The sequence below is a fragment of the Onychostruthus taczanowskii genome, unplaced genomic scaffold (genome assembly GCF_017590055.1).
Source record: "Onychostruthus taczanowskii isolate IOZ18803 unplaced genomic scaffold, ASM1759005v1 scaffold41, whole genome shotgun sequence".
Lineage (NCBI taxonomy): Eukaryota > Metazoa > Chordata > Aves > Passeriformes > Passeridae > Onychostruthus > Onychostruthus taczanowskii.
This window is the reverse complement of record NW_024501571.1, coordinates 3679735-3696274: the sequence shown is the minus strand read 5'-3', so window position 1 is coordinate 3696274 and position 16540 is coordinate 3679735. Positions and strand designations below refer to the sequence as shown.

Below are 16540 nucleotides of genomic sequence, written 5' to 3'. Positions count from 1 at the left end.
GACAAGAGTTCCCAGGGCAACTCAATGCACTGCACTGTGGTGCAGAGGGGCTGGAAATTAACTCCCTTTTTCTTTGCTGCCCTGCAGCACAGTGGGACCACAATGTTCCCGTTGTGCACTTTGTTTTGCCATGTACACACAGAACGTGGATTCAACCTTAAAGGCCGCATTTCTCTCCTCCCCTGTCCAACACAGTCTTCTTACCCAGCCTGTCTGACTTGCTGTTCCCTTTTAACCTGATCTTGAGGCTCCTTGAGTACCTGGAAGGTTGCTTTATCTGATGTCCAGGTCTGCAGAGGCCCGTGGTAGACAGGAGCTTCCACTGGGCTGGGCAGATATGTATTTGGGGTAACTAGAGCTTCCTGTTGCTCTGGGTGGTATTGTAGAGCAGATACAAAGGGTTTTTTCAAAGAGGTTAATTATTTTGGCTAGCACGTTGAACTTGTGTTATTTCCAAAAAATTCTGGGTATTTAGCCTTTCAAATAGTGTCTTCAGAATATCAGTTGCCTTTGAAAATCTTATAGATGGCAACTGTACACAGGTGTTTTTAATGTTAGACAGCTTGGAAAATCTCTAATAAGTCCACTGACCTATTTATGTTGCACAACCAACCTAAAATCAAGCTTTGTTAAAGTGTTCTTCAGTTTAACCTTCCTTATCTGGTTCCACATTCTCCACCCTATTACATATTTTGTAAACCTGAATAATATCTTCAATGATTCTTCTCTGCTCCATGGAAAATGAATTTAGTTTGATAAAGCTTTTCATAGTAGCTCAAAGTGTTTCCACTAAAACTTGAAATATGTAGACAGAAAACATTTAAATCTGCCTTTCAATGTGTGGATGTTTGGAGGCCTTAAGGGTATTTTTTTGGTCTAGTTTTCCTTTAATAGAACAATTCAGCTTGTTGTGTTTCATAAGTGTAAATTATTTTGTCTGATTTCAAAGCCTGAGCTAAGCCCAGGAAGAAATGTTTGCATCTCTCCAGATAATGCATTAAATTAATATTTTTTAGTTGAGAAAACAGCCCACATTTGTGGCAGTGCAAAGGTAGATGCTTAAATTTAATCCTTTTCTTGCTGTTGTTAAAGGCAAAATCCTACACAGAATGGAGATGGGCATCAGTGTGTACTTCCAGTATGCCTTGAACCATGGCAGCCACATCAATCATATCCATGTTTCTAGCCAGATATATCTCCCCTGAAAATCCCCCCGAATCAATCTTTGACCAAGAGCTCTTGTTCTGTCCTTTATAAACCTGTGTCATTAGAGCCCCAAAAGATGGTTGTTTCAGTTAGAATTCATCTTGAAGCTTAATTTTACATCCATAAGATTTAGCAACCATCAGTGCACCACACTAGTGCAGAGCAGATAGTGGCCAGGCCAACTTCAGTGCACTGGCAACACAGAAAAACAGGCCAGGAAGTGAGGAGGCAGTGGGCAGCTGACATTTGAGGATTTCCAAACAAACTAAACTCCAATGATCTTTCTCCCATACATTCTGACTAAACAGCTTTGACCACAAGAGAGTCTAAGGACATTCGTTCTCCTCCATGTGCTAAATACTTTCTCTTAAGCTTGAAAGAGTATTCATTCAGAATGAACAGAGACAATACAATCCCCCAAACTATTAATTTTTTTATAATTGTAAATTTATAATTTCAATTTTGCATACCCATGGAAGTGTCTCCCTACAGCATTGTTAGAAATGATTTTTTAAAAGCCTTTGCTTAAAAAAACATGAAAGATTAAGCTTTCATTTTAGTAAAAATCCCCTCAGGCAATAAATAGGTTCTTTTGTCTCTTGGCCCTGGAAAAAAAATTAAAATGGTTTAAATTGCCTATGGTTAAAGTAACTGTTTCTTGCAATTATCAGATGGTAGTGAATAAAAATTAAAATGAAATCATGAAAGACTAAAAACCAGGTAAAGGCATATTATGTCTTTCATGGGTTCCTCATGGGTCTTTTGAAGACTCATTTAATCATCTTTCTTGTCTTTTATTTTGATATGATAATTGTTTCCTTTATTTACTTTAATCACCCCTATTTAGTTAATTAATTCTTCACTTTATTTTCATTTCAATTGCTTAGGATACTTTTTCTGTTTTAAAGACAGGTACCAGTACTACTTCATAGTGTTTTAAAGGCAGGCACCTGTAGCATTTCATAACAGAAGGATTTGGGCTGGGGTAGCTTTTACCTGACTCCAGGTTTGCCTTATCCAGTTTGTCTCAGTTCCCTTTGGGTGAGAACTTGGAAGTTTCCATTTCTTGTTAACTGGGAAGAGGTTTTGGAGGGACTACCTCAACTGCAGGTATCCCAATTTGGACAGGATGAATCCCAGCTGAGTGTCAGGAACATTTTTCTCTCCTCCAGAGGCTGTCCTTGACACATCCTGTAAATGGATCTCTGAGCAAAGAGCTCGCAGGGAGGCTGCTGCTCCAGAGCCTGCAGAGATGCAGAGTTCATTCAGGGGGTGGTGGGAATGCCTGGAGATGCATGTGAAGGAGGGGCATGTAAGCTGAGAATCAAAGTATCTGTCTCCAACACTGTCTGATGTTTAATTTCCCTCAGTTGACCCACTGCCTTAATTTTCCCAAGGGTAATAATGTGTGTTCCCACTGTCCTGGGTGGTACAGGGCTAATACAGCACTGTAAAATGTGGACCACTCAGAGCAGGCTGGTGGAAGTCATGTCCAATCAAGGTCTAAGTTATCTCCAAGGATGGAGATTCCACAGCCTCTGTGAGATAATTTCAATTTCATTTCTTCAAATTCACACATAAATGTTTGTTTCAGTAACCAGTAGGAAAGCCCTACTATGTGTAAATGAAGAGACGAAACAGCTAATTATATATCCAAATTTATCTGCATGAACATACACAATATAATTTCTGAGCTGTGGAGGGATAGAATTGCTAAACCAAAAGCTAATTCAGTTTCAGACCTAGGAGCCTTCTTTCTCCATGACATTTTCATGATTGTTTGATTCTCTAAACTATTATTTATTCACACAGCTGAACTAGCTATTCATGCTTCAGTAAAAAACTCTTCAGGTTTATCTGCTGTGTAAACCTGAGAGGAAATATTTGGGGAAAAAAATACTGATAGGGTAGAAAGTGAGAAAGTGATACTTTTTTTCCTTTAATGATCTCTTAAAATCCAGCACAGCTTTTGTCATATTATGTCAGTATTCAGCCATTAACTCTTACACTGGAAAAAAAAAATTCTCCTCAGCACAAAGGTCTAAAAATACTCATTTTCAGACAGATGCTGACATTGAAGAATAACAGTCCCCCAAAAAAAGGAAGACTGAAGTATAGAATAAACTGAAAAAGAAAAAAAATTGTACTGCCTTTCCTGTGAGAATTAATTCATTCTCTCCCTCTGGTCAAAGCAGAGAATTACAACTTATAGCTATCATCTGTGGCTCATTATTTTCTCTACCCCCTAATCTAGTATGAAGATTGTCTTTGTTAGTTGAAGGTGTTCATGTTGTGAGCACAATTGTTGAAATGGTAGAGATTTTATAGAATATACAAGATGCTTCAGCTGAGAAGCAGTGAAGAATGTTCAAATAACCATTCTTAGAAGATTTGCTTTTTGTTCACTTCAGTACAAAACATTTTTCTCCGATCAGTGGCACAAGGCTGCCACCATGACATTTTGTTAGAGGCCAGTGCACCCACTGAGATAGTTGTGATTTGCTTCCAGGATGATTCAAAAATAACCCTACCAGTAGGTGTGTAGGAAGGTCTGACAGTTTGCTAAGGACTGAATTGAAGTAGATGTTTCATGTTGGAAAAGATCGGTTTAAAATGCAGAATGGTGCTCGTCGTGCTGTAGTACAAATCTATAATTTTTGTGCCATTTCACGTGGAATTAATGCATGTTCCATTATTGTGGAATATTATTTAAAATCACTTAAAATAAGCTTTAATAGTTTTGCAGAATGTAGAAAACTTCCCTAGTATAATTTTCATTATTTTCAGGATAAAGATACAGTTGATAAATGTAAAACATCGCTTACATAAAGGTTTTAAAATACAGTGTATGTGGAGTACACACACTTAACCCAAGCACATGTTTTTAAATTTTGTATTTAAGTCTAGTTATATAAATAGCATTGTTACCTTAGTGCTTGGAGGCCAGAGCATTTCAATGCCTTAACTCTGATCTCAGCACCAATATTTTAAAAGAATACATTTTCAAGGAAGCCATGGAAGAAAACCTTGCCTTAGCATGCCCACATCCCAGTGCCTGTTACTGGACTGCGTAGTTCAAGGAGATTTGTGGCAGGACAAGTATATTTCTGAACTGCTGTGTGTCAGCAGGTCGTACACACATGGTGTTAGATTTCTGAGTCTGTGGTTAGGCTCCTCAATCAGTGAGTTGATTTTGACTGCTCTTAGTGCCCAAAGGTTATGCTGCTTCTTGGAGATATATTGGTACTAAGCCCATCTGATTATTAGGCCACTCTTAAGCAGGTATGTAAGTACAAGTTGGAGCCAAAAATAGAAGAGTCCCAGTACAGTAGAAGGAGAGGTGATGGATTCATATGGAGCCTCCCTGGAGTCCTCATTGGAAAAATGAGCCAGTGATAACCTGAAGGATGCTGATGGCGGCAGACAGGCCACCAGTTTACTGGGATGACCTGTTTGCACATTTGTCCCTTAAAATGTAACAGGTCTCTGTGCATTCTCCTCTCAGAAGGGTTTCTGAGCAGCTGCATCAGTGAGTGCAGCCTGAAGGGTCTCAGGGGTGTTCAGGCACCGAATGGGCTCAGGGTGGGCAGAACTGCTTTGTGAAGTGCTGTGAGGCTGCCTGACAACGGTAGGGGTCATTTTGGCAAAGCTCCCTATCTGTTTTAGTATCAACATTTTCAATTTATGAATTTTTGGCACAGAAATCTCCAGCTATTTCCTCAGAATTCCATTAATACAAAAGGACAGAAACACGTGCATATTTTCAGTCAAGCACTGTGCTAGTTAATTTTTTTCTTTCAGGAAGCAGCATACAGTACTAAACCATGGATTAGCAGGATCTAATTCAACAGGAGACATGTTTGTTTTTTAAACATTATTGCATTATCATCTTCCTAAAGTATTAAATCCATTGCCTTAGCACATTTCAGGATTTACTTTGCTTGCAGTATACAAATAACACATATAATACATTATATTTTGTAAGTGTCTCTCTACCCCACTCTTAATCTCTATTTCAAGCTACAAGAATCCCAGTTTGTAAAAAAAAAAAAAAGCTTTTTTTTCTTTCTGTTGGAAGCACTATTTGAAGTTCATTCAGGGTTGCTTTCTCGTAAAGAAAGATGATAGTATCAGCTTGCCTACACAGGTAGATATGTGAGCTTATATGTAATGTATCTTACAAGCAGTTACAAGCCCAGAAAATGCTGCAGTTCATAATACCCAGGAAATAATGTAAATCTTAGAGAAACTCATGCATTCGAAGGAGCTTTCAACTACTGCCAACGCTGTTCCTTCAATCCTACTGAATTGTGCTTGTGTCCATGGATACTCCTGGTCTGTTTACCCAAGGCAGAAAAAATATAATTAATAGTAAAAACTAATAATTTTAAGTCTTAATTTTATTCAACTTTTTATTATTATTAATATCTTAATTGTTTAAACATTCTCTCCAAAGAAGTAGTTGTTTGGCTATGGGGCTACTGAATTATTTCATGCAATGACCAAACAAAAATATCTCCAACAGCTGCATGAGTTTAAAACCAAGTAAAGTAAACCCTCAACTGCCTTTGCTGTTTGCAGAACAAAAATGTGTAACATGAATGAAGAGAACCAGTATCACAGTGAACTCAGCATGACTTTACAAATGGTCTGCAAAGGACCTCGCTGAGTAATTTTACATGAGGCAAGATAATCCTCAAATTCTGCAGCTCCCAGGGGTGAACAACTGCCTTTTGTGGATGTGCTATTGCAATAAGGCTGTGCTTGCACACCCCTCTTAGAAACCCATCTGCCATGGAAATAATTGCATGCACCTTCAGGGTTCATAACTCCTTTAACTACAAACTCAAATTTTCAATATATGGTTTAGCTCTTCTCTATTCTAAAATACCATGGATAGGACTCCTAAGTGTCTGAAGGAGACAAGCCTTTTAGAAGCATCTTGTTGCAATGGAAAGACAAACACCTCCCAAGGACTGTTTACATTATCCTAAGACAGATATATGAGAGAGGTGAAAAAGAAGATGAATCCTCTCCCATGTACTAGAATTTGAATTGGCATATATGTACGTGGTAAGCACTTGTAGAACAAAAACATTGCTTACCTTGAATTGTAGCCTTGGACTTCGCTGGCATTCTTCTTTCTTTTTTTTCCTTTTTTCTTTTTTGTTAATGGAGAGATGCCACTGCATATTGTTTGTCAATGTTTAGTGCTGAATGCGTGTCAAAGATGTTGCAGGCACACCAGGGGCCATGTGAAGGAACCTGTACTCCAGGCAGGAGATCCTGGCCTCCAGTAGAGCCTTCTTGATTTTAGATCAGAAATTCTTTGGAAAGTGAATTATAAGTGGCTGTATTCTGATGCAGCTCCACATGGAGGTCATTTCAGCATCAGGGCATGCATCTCAGAACAATAGCCTGCTCCAAATTGTGTGAGATAGCTGTGATAAACATGAGAGCACAGCTGGAAGTTCCCTGTAGAAATGGCTTTGATGTGAGCTCAGTGGTGCTTCAAGGAGCACAGCCACAGCCCTTGGCCCCACTGAGTCCTAAGTGCTCAGCAATTCCTCTTTGTTTTCCTCATATTGTGGTGATTCAATTTGGTTTGATTTCATTGAGAGTTACAGTTGGAAATATATGATGGTCAGCTATGAAGCTGAACTCAAGTCAGCTCACTGTGCATTGTTATTCTGTTCCCAAGCCACTCTAAAGTACTTCCCACCCAAAACCAAAGGTGACTTACCATTGTGGTGTGCTGGGGAGGATGCACAACCTGTTGCAGGCACAGTACTGAGGTACAGCTTGTAGTTTACGCTAGAGGTGGATGGTCTTCACTGAGGAATGCATTTTAACAAAGCAGAAGCATCAGCGTGGAATTGGCCAAGAATATTGACTTGCTTTTTACTCTCTCTTTCTTTGTGTTCAAAATCTCATAGGAAAATGTGCCTTTAAAACACCAAGATTCACAAAACCAGCCTACATTCACAAAGACATGTCCAATCAATAAACCCTTGTTTGTTAATACGCCTTCTGCTAGATAGATAGGTTTGGAGGAAAATTATGGAAGAGAGGACTAGAAAACTACAAAAATAACCAAATAATAAATTTGTCTGCCATACCTGTGGTACCTTTGCATACTCTTGTTTTCTCCTCCTTCTTTGCACTGCTGTGGAATGTCCATGGTGTAGACACTGTAATTTCATGACAATCATAAGTGTCAAGTTAGGTGTTAACATAAACAAGTGATTAAAATGAGTGTCCCTGATTTTCACTTCTCTCAAGCTTTCTTAGCTCTCAAAAACCCATGCAGTGCTGAATAGTATGGATTTATGAGCCTAAAGTTATTCTCCCATTGTTGAAGGCCTTGCCTTCTGAATTTGCAAAGAATTTGTATGAATGGGTTCATCTCTTTATGTTTCCTGGGTTGTTGTTTTTTTGTTTTGGTTTTTTTTTTTTAATTCTTGTAAAAGTCAGTGTTCACGAATGACTTAATAAAATATAAACCTGTTTTCAGAAAGCCAGAACCAGAAGGATCACCATGGGGAAAGACTCTTTCCTGTCCTCCCCCTCTCTGTCATGCTTTCTCTCATTTGCACATGTGTGCACACAGAACTAAAAAAGAGATCAGATGTTGAGTGCATGGCATTCTCCCTTCCTCCTTTGCTCACTGTTGCTTCTCTTTCCCTGTTCCTTGGGCAGAAATGGACAATATTTCATGGGCACAGTTCACCTGTGAGTAATGAAGCAGCAGAGGGGCACTGACTTACTGGAGAAAGGCTGTGATATTGGTATATGTCTTTCTATATTGTCATTCTTGTTTCCCCTGACTCTTTCTTGCTCTCTTGCTTTTCTGGTGCTCTTTCCCTGGAGTGCATCTGTCACTTTAATTTTATCCTATCCAAGCACAAGCAGAGCACTTAAACTTCCTAGAATCTTCCTTTTTGACATGTCAGACAGCACTTCCCAGATACCAGAAAATGTGCAAGTTTTTACTTCTTTCTCCATACCAATGGCAATGTGTTTGTCAGAGGACCTTATGGAAAATACACCTGTCCAGACCAGGAAAATCTACCTCACCTTTGCCAAAATCTGTCCTGAGAAATAGAACCAGGGCCTGCTGGTACTGTTAGGAACAGGGAGGCCACCAGTCTGTGCAAGGGTGGATACTCAGATTGGCTGGAGATCACAGTAAAGGGCAGACAATTTAATGCAAATCACACATGCTAGTTAGATCAGAATACTGATGAGCCCTAGTGAAAGGCCAACTGCATCTTCTTTTAGCAAAAATATTAAAATGTCCCTATTTCTCCCCCTCCCCCTCCAGATTCTCCACAAGAATAAATTAAAACTTGGAGGTGTGGTTATTATCACAGAATAATTAGACCCCATGGGATTAGAGACACTCAACGTTTGCTAATGCCCCTGGGTTGTGATTATCTAATAATGATGATGCCTCTGTCATTGCTTAATTATTCTCCCCCTTTAAAATGTACCTTCTGCAGTCAGAGCCCGTAGGATGAGCTCATTTCAGCCAGAAACACCACTGCAAATTCCTGAGAGCAATGTCACACAGGCACCATGATTGACTTGCCCACTTCTCCCCCACACTGTGTTTATAATCCTCATTTCATAAACTCCAGCATGACTATATTTGAATCATTCCCCCTTTCCATAAGACATTTCATTTGTGTGTTGAGGAGAAAACTCTGTGGCCTCCATCTCTTCGAAACAACAAGTTTGGTTAGTGCTACATAAAGATAACACACCTCAATTGATTGATCTTAAATATATAAGATCAGATCTGTGCAGAATCCCTCCTAACTCCAGGTCAGTGGTCCAGACTCCCATCCACATAAGAGCCTCCTACAGCTGGGTAGGGTACTCTCATTTTAAGAGACTATCACCACAAAACTAAGATAATATAAACCAAAGTCAGAAGCTCTGCACAGATTTTGTCCAACACAACAAAACTTTGTCCAATATCTTCAGTCTTTCAGTCAGGCCAGCAGGTGTTCCTCATGTTTAGATACAGTTTTCAAGACACAGTTCCAAACACCATTGGTTATTGCAACTAAAGATTAGAAATAAAATAGAGAACGCAGCCTTAATCTGATTATCCTTAAATCCAGTGTTGTCTCTTAGCTTTATTATCCCTCTTGGACTAAGCAAGGGACAAAGGCATATTTTGTTTACCCAAGAGATTTTGTGTACTAAACAGAGATTTTAAATTCATCTGGCTAAAATTAGAGATTTCTACTTTGGGTTTAATATTTCTTTTTCTTTTGTCCTTAAAATTCTCTTATAAAATCTAAACATTTTTTTCTATTGCTGACTGAAGAGCTATTAGAAATATTATTATTTATTTTCTTTTTTAAATTGGCCTTTATTCTCTTTGTTTGATTTCTTTATATCCTTTCTTTACATTGTTCTACTGTGATTTTATTTTCTGTTGCACATTGCTGAATCCAAGAGGAATCTAAAACTTCAAGGAAAGATCCAAGGTCAGAACTTCTTTTGTTAGATGTAGATTGGGCCCTAGAAACCTCACCCACACAGTGTAGTTGTGGCAGCTTAGAACCAAAACCACAGATGAAAATGGCATATTCAATGTCAACCTCTGTTTCTGTAAACAGACCTAAGAACAGAAACTGGTTCTACTGCTCAGTTTTCAAAACATCTTCATTCTTCAGCCTTCTTTCATTCTGCCACAGTGTAAGCTGACTTTCTCTACTTTTCTCCTACACTGCTCTAATTCCCATAGAATAATTGTGGTTGGAAGATAGTTGGGTCTGTGACCCAGCTCCCTGCTCCTCTGAGATCAGGTTGATCCAAACAAGTCTTAAAAACCTCCAAGGACATGGATGGAGCAATCTGGGTAATGTGTTCCAGTGCTTGACAACCCTCACAGTACAAATGTTTTTAATTATATCTGAACAGAACCTCCCTTGTTTCAATGCACTTCTCTTCTTCCCTCCATGTGCTGTTGCTCTATCTAGTGGATGAACTCCTTTTGGGCTCTGGGAGGCTGCTTTAGGTTCACCTGGAGCTGTATCTTCTCCAGCCTGAGCAAGCCCAGCTCGTTACAGGATGAGTGCTGGAGCCCCTGACCAACTTGCTGAGCTTCCACTGAGCTCCCTCCACCTGATCAATGTTCTCCTTGCAAAGAGGAGCCCAAATCTGCATGCAATATTCAGATGTGATCCAACAAGCAGTGACTAAAGAGGAAACCTGGATTTCCTGGCTCCTCTTCTACAGTCCAGGATGCTGTTTGGTTTCTTTGCTGCCAGTGCATGCTGCTGGCTCATGGTCACCTCCCACCAAGACCCCCACAGGTCCTTTTCAGCTTCTCCCCAGCCCCATCCATCCCCTGCTGTGTTATTGAAGGGGATTATTCCTCCCCAGGTGCAGGACTTTGCATCTATCCTTGTTAAATTTCAGAAGGTTCATGTTGGCCAGTTCTGCCCATCTGAATTCCTCTAAATGTCAGCCATTTAGTCAGCACCAGTGTCAGATCCATTTCATCTGGCCCTTGGAGTCGGTGAGCTTAGGAAGGCAGCAGAAAATCAGAAATACACCCAAATTCAGTACAAGAAAGAGGATTCTGGACTGAGACAACTGCCAATACAGATCTGCCAGGAGTGTTTCCCAAAAGAGAATGTTTTCTCTGCAACTTCTCATGCTTAGCCACAGAGATGCTGAACCTAAAATTTGTGGGCAATATTGATCCCTGGTGCACTACTACATCATCTTAACTGGAGCAAAAGAAGTACTTGAACACTGAGTTATTTAAACTCTCCATTAAGTAAAACAATAAGAACAAAGTTGTGGTTCGTAAGTGAGTGGTGATAAGCAAGTGGCTGAAATCAGACTAGGCACTGAGCTTCCTGTTGTGCCATGCATTCGTAGTGACAGACAATTGTGGAGTGTAACCAAGGACTGCCTAAAGGAAAGCTGTCAGCAGGGCTGACACAGTTTCTTACCATTGTGGATCTCTGTGTGGAAAGTCCCAGAATAGTTAAGCCAGTCTTGGAGCTGCCCTGAAGCCCTGCAGCACCAGAAATCTGGTTCTGCTCCAGAAACATTATAGCTGCTCTTCACATGGATGGGGTTGGCAGGGTGTAGAGCAACTCTCCATGCAAAGAGCTGATGCTGCTCTTGCTTTTCTTTGCCCATTCTCTCCACTAGTCCTGCCCTAAAACCAAAATAATGTTTCCAATAAGCAACTTCACTTAAAATGTTTATAATGCCTCATTTGCTTAGTATCTTACTCCAAGACTTGCAGTTTGTGTATCATTTCCAGAGAGGATGCCCATATTGGAAAATGAGGAAGGGAACAGGAGAAGGTGGAGAGGAATGGAGAAGTGCACAGTTTACACTGCCCATAAATAGTGCCAAGTTAGCACATAGAGCAGGGAGTTTCAAGAGATCCAGAGGTTTTTTGTGGTATAGGACTTTGCTGAGAAGTCATTAGAACTATTTTTTTTTTCAGTTAGACATTTAACAAAAAAAAAAATTAAGGAAAGAATGAGCCTGAGTACACACTGCAAACCATTTCTCTCCTAAGGCAGAGTGGCACATGTGTGATTGGAATAGGTTCTTTCCTTTAATGCAACAGTCAGAGGTGGGTTCTGTAGTTCTTTGTCTTCAGCAGCCTTCCTGGACCCTGACCTCCACTGTGGGAAAAGGATTCCTGAAGATGATCAGAGAGATGGAGCACCTCTCCTATGAGGAAAGGCTGGGGGAGTTGGGGTTGTCAGCCTGGAGAAAGCTCCAGGGAGACTTTATTGCAGCCTTTCAGTACTTAAAGTGAGCCTGCAAGAAAGATCAGGACAAAACTTTTAGCAGAGTCTGTAGAAATAGGACAAGGGGCAATGCTTTTAAACTAAAAAAGGGTAGATTTAGACTTGATACAAGGAAGAAACTTTTTTATTATGAGGGTGGTGAGATACTGGCACAGATTGCCCAGAGAGGTGGTGGATGCCCCATCTCTGGAAAGAGTCACAGTCAGGTTGGATGGGGCTTTGGGCAGCCTTTTCTAGTTGAAGATCACTCATTGCTGATCTTTAAAAATGCCTTCCAACTTAAACCATTCTCTGATTCTATGATTCACTTTATCAGCTGGCCTGAGACATGAGAGGGGTGGGATTTGCCCAAGGCAAAGCAGACAAGCATAGGTCTGTGGTTTCAGGATAGCAAGAAGCCCTACCAAGGGCACTCCTTGGTCTGAGGTGTAGGAAGTAAACAGGAATGACAGAAATGTGCCTGTGCCTCCATGACAGAGCTTTCTAAAAGACAGGCAGCAACTGTGAACAAGCAGGTCTTGCAACAAAAATCATAGCAATTGCTTTATCCAGGGCAGCACAAGAAGTTTGGGGGAAAACTGGGAAAGGCACAAGTAGCGTCTGGTAGTTGAGCTCATCCACATGGTTTTTAGGACAATTCAGCCCAACCTGAAATAGAAATCTAAAGGTAGGGTGTCTGAATTGGAGGTCATTAAATCTCAGAAACAGTCTAGTTTTGACTAGACTAGCTTAAACTAACAACCAGACTGCCAAAGGTGGGGAAATTAATTCCATCCACAGTGTGTGTAGCAAAGCCAAAGAAATATTTACACATCATTGCCTTTCCTAGATGCTGTTACCCTGAATCTAGTTTTCCAGCTGAGGCAAATCCAGATGATGTAAATCATTATGACTCTATTGACATAAACTAGCCAAAAGAATGGCCAGAAGTTTCTGTGCTAATTCTTGTTGTTTTTCTAGGTTGGCATATTTTTTAGGAATTGTGTTGAAGTGTTATTTAAATTAAAATTTAAAAGAGAAATGGCTCATTGTCAGTTCATATTTCTGTTTAAAAAAATTAAAAGAAAAAAAAATATCTAAAAGGAGTTATAGCCATTTATAGGCAGAAGTGAATGGTTTGAGAATATTTGAAATTGCCATCTCCTTCCAGCCTTAAAGATCTCCATGAGTGCAGCATTACTAGTTAAACACAAATATCTGTATTGTGTAGAGCAACCACTCCAAATAAAAATATGTTCTCTGTACCAAAGAGAACTCTGCCAATGAATATATTAACCGAAGGCCAAGTTTCATGGCTTGAAGCTTGAAGCTGATAGCGAAAATTCCTCAGTTAAATGGAGGAAGCACAATAAGAGAAGGGGCAGGCGCTGAGCTCTTCTCTGTGGTGCCCAGTGACAGGACCTGAGGGAATGGCCTGAAGCTGAGTCAGGGGAGGTTTAGGTTGGATACCAGGAAAAGGTTTTTCACCCCGAGGGTGGTTGGCACTGGAACAGGCTCCCCAGGGCACCGCGCTGAGCCTGACAGGGTTCAAGTAATGTTTGGACAATGCTGTGGGCACAGGCTGTGACTTGGGGTGTCCTGTGCAGAAACAGGAGCTGGACTTGATAATCCTTGTGGGTCTCTTCCAACTCAGCATATTCTGTGATTCTGTGAATGTTCTAGTGTGGAGGCTGGAGGGAGCTGGGATTTTTTTTTTTCTTTTTTTTTCATTTGTTTGGTTTCAGAGGAACGTGGTAAAACCCAATTTATAAATTATGTAGGTAGCCAATCTATTTTTGTCTTCTGGACAACTAAAAGACATAAATATAGAAAGTATTCTGACAGTGAATTATTCTTCCTTTGCCATTACTCTGAGCATTTGTGGAGCCCGAGAGTTTTGCTGACACAAGAGAGTTATACAGGTTCCCCCAAAGTAGTGCAGTCATTTGCTGTTACCACAAGGCATGTGATTTTTCTTCTTTCCCTTCAGTTTAATATATGTTACAATTTTTTAGTTGAAAGCAACTAGAAAATGGCAAAGGACAGGAGAAGCATAGTCTTTGTCTCTAGATGGATTTCATCTGGGAGCACACAAAGTAAAAACTTTCAGCTGGTATAAGCCTTCACACTTGTCTTGTAGGACCTTTTAACTTTTGTTTCAGCTTCCTTTAGATTTCTGGGGGACAAGGCATGCCATTGCTTCATCTGTTGGTTTTATACAGCATTTTGTTAGAAATTTTCACCTCTGTTAATATTTTGGACCTTTTATAGCCCCTTTATGTAATATTTTAGCTCATCATTGTCGTCACCTTTATTTCATACATACAGGTCTCAATCAATTAGTGTGGGGTCTCTCAGGAATCCTCATGCAGAGGTTGCTTGATCTCTCCAAGCACCCTAAAAAAAGGAGTTCCCTTCATTTCTATTCACCCTCTGTTCAATAAGATGGTGGAAACCACACAGTGTGTCCAGTTTCTTTCTCAAAGAGATATTAAGCCAAAGAGGAGAGAGCATTGTCCCATTGCATGTGTGAGGCAGATCACTGCTAAGCAGAAGAAGCACCACAACAACATAACACTCATTCCTGAGGTGCTTTAGGCTTCACCCAGTATTGTACAGTGAGTATTTGCCAAGTTTTTATTCAGGCAAACTACATAATCTACATTGCAGCTTCAAGTGGGAGAAATACTGAGGCACCTGCTCTTTATTTGCCTGCTGGAATAGAGAAACTTGATACCAAAGAAAAAAAAAAAAAAGAAAAAAAAGAAGAAAAAAAAAGAGAAGTTGGCCCAACATACTGGGGGCCATCCCTGGAGCATGTGTTTGAGCAGCCAGGAATAAGAATTCCCATAGTTCCCTTTGGGCTGCACAAGAGGGAAGTTTTTAAGCAGATTTTTCTTGCCTTCTCCAACAGATGTGTTGACAATCCATAAGCATATGGCTCTTGTTCACAGGAGCTATTTGCCCCCAGCTTTAATGTAATTTACAGGCAGTTTCCTAGTCCCCATTTCTCTCATTTCTTAACTATATGTGTTTCCTCAAGAGAAAATGGTAATAATCCTCTAAAGCAGAAAATGGATGGAATTTAGTCCAGTCAAAACTAATCAGATCCTTCAGATTTGAGTTGTATATACTTAATTTAAATCTTTTGCTAATGAGCATTGACAGAAACACAGACCAGTGTTGGTCACAGGGAATTCACTTTGGTTTTTTCCTCTTTTCTCTGCTGGTGCCCACATTGTCTGAAAAAAGTGGGGTTTTTTACTTGTTTTTTTATTACTTTTTTTAATCAAAGACATTATTGGATTCTTATTGCTTTGTGGGGACAGATTGAATAATCAAAGCTGCTTCTCTTTGCAACATAGAAAATTATTCGAGTTAACATTGCAGATGCTAAGAGACAAGGACTGCATACCAGAGTCTGGAAATCTCTCTTCCCCCACAGCAAGAATGTTCTTTGTACTTTGAGGCCCCAAGAGTGTGAAAACTTGTCTTTGGTGGGTCTTAATGTTGCAAAGGCAGGTTATTTGTAGGTTAGAGCTTCAAGGTTTACCCACAGAGTGAAAAAGTTACCTCCTACTTTCTTACTGGATCCTGTCAGCTCTAGAGACTTCACTTTCTTGAGGGTTCACTGAGTAATCTGACGTGTTTGACAGCCCAAAAAAGCATCACATAAAAGTGGTCTTAACTATTTCATAGCTAGGTAATGAATAGGAGCAAGAAAAGCCTGGTTGTAGACATGATGTGCCTCCAGTACATCATCAACAAAAGTCTGACTTTAAATATTCGCTTTTCCTAAGATAATGCAACGTTATAACAGAAAAAAAAAAAAAAAAAAAAAAAAAAAAAAAAAAAAAAAGGAAGTCTTTATGACTGACACATGAAAGTAGGGCTCAGGAGATGCACTAAAAACTTAATTGCTTCTGCAGCTTTTATGAGTGTGATTCATCTGGTATACCTTTACCTACCTATGAGTTAAGTGTTTAATCTGTGCTGGTTATTGAAGGCACTTCTGTGAGACAGACAGGTATTTCTAGTTCACCCAACTATCCCAAATGATGACTTTTTACTACTTTCTATGACAAGTGAGACTCTTTCTCTAAACACATAATTTAATCTCATCAGCTTCATCATTCCCTTGACATCAAGGACATTTTTTTCCCTCTTTTCCCCTCTGGCAGAGCTTTTGGGGATACATAAAGTATCATAGGGGTGCATATACCTGACTATCTATACAAAGGCCAGGATAAATGCCTGCAATAAAATACGTTTTGTATTTGCCTGGTCGTTCTTCTTGTTCTAGCCTTCAGGTCTTTAAATGAAGTTTATACAGTGTCCTAGAGCATACTGTCTTCACTTAGAATAATTTAACTTACTCTTAGAACATTTGGGGCCCAGAACAGTAATCTGTTATATGACAAAATTACTGAGTAATTCTTGTTTGTGTAATGATGGACTTTGAGGTGTGTGGCAAAATCTCAAAAGCCTGGTTAGCTGATCAACCTGGATTGCTAGATTGATTGACAAACTTTTGAGAAAGTGTCTGATCCCAG

The 16540-nt window shown here is 39.8% G+C and overlaps 1 protein-coding gene across 8 annotated transcripts in view; it reads left to right on the top strand.

Annotated features, from left to right (window-relative positions):
• CELF2 (CUGBP Elav-like family member 2) overlaps positions 1-16540 on the top strand; it is a 376192-nt gene that overhangs the window by 336228 nt on the left and 23424 nt on the right. The window lies entirely within an intron of this gene.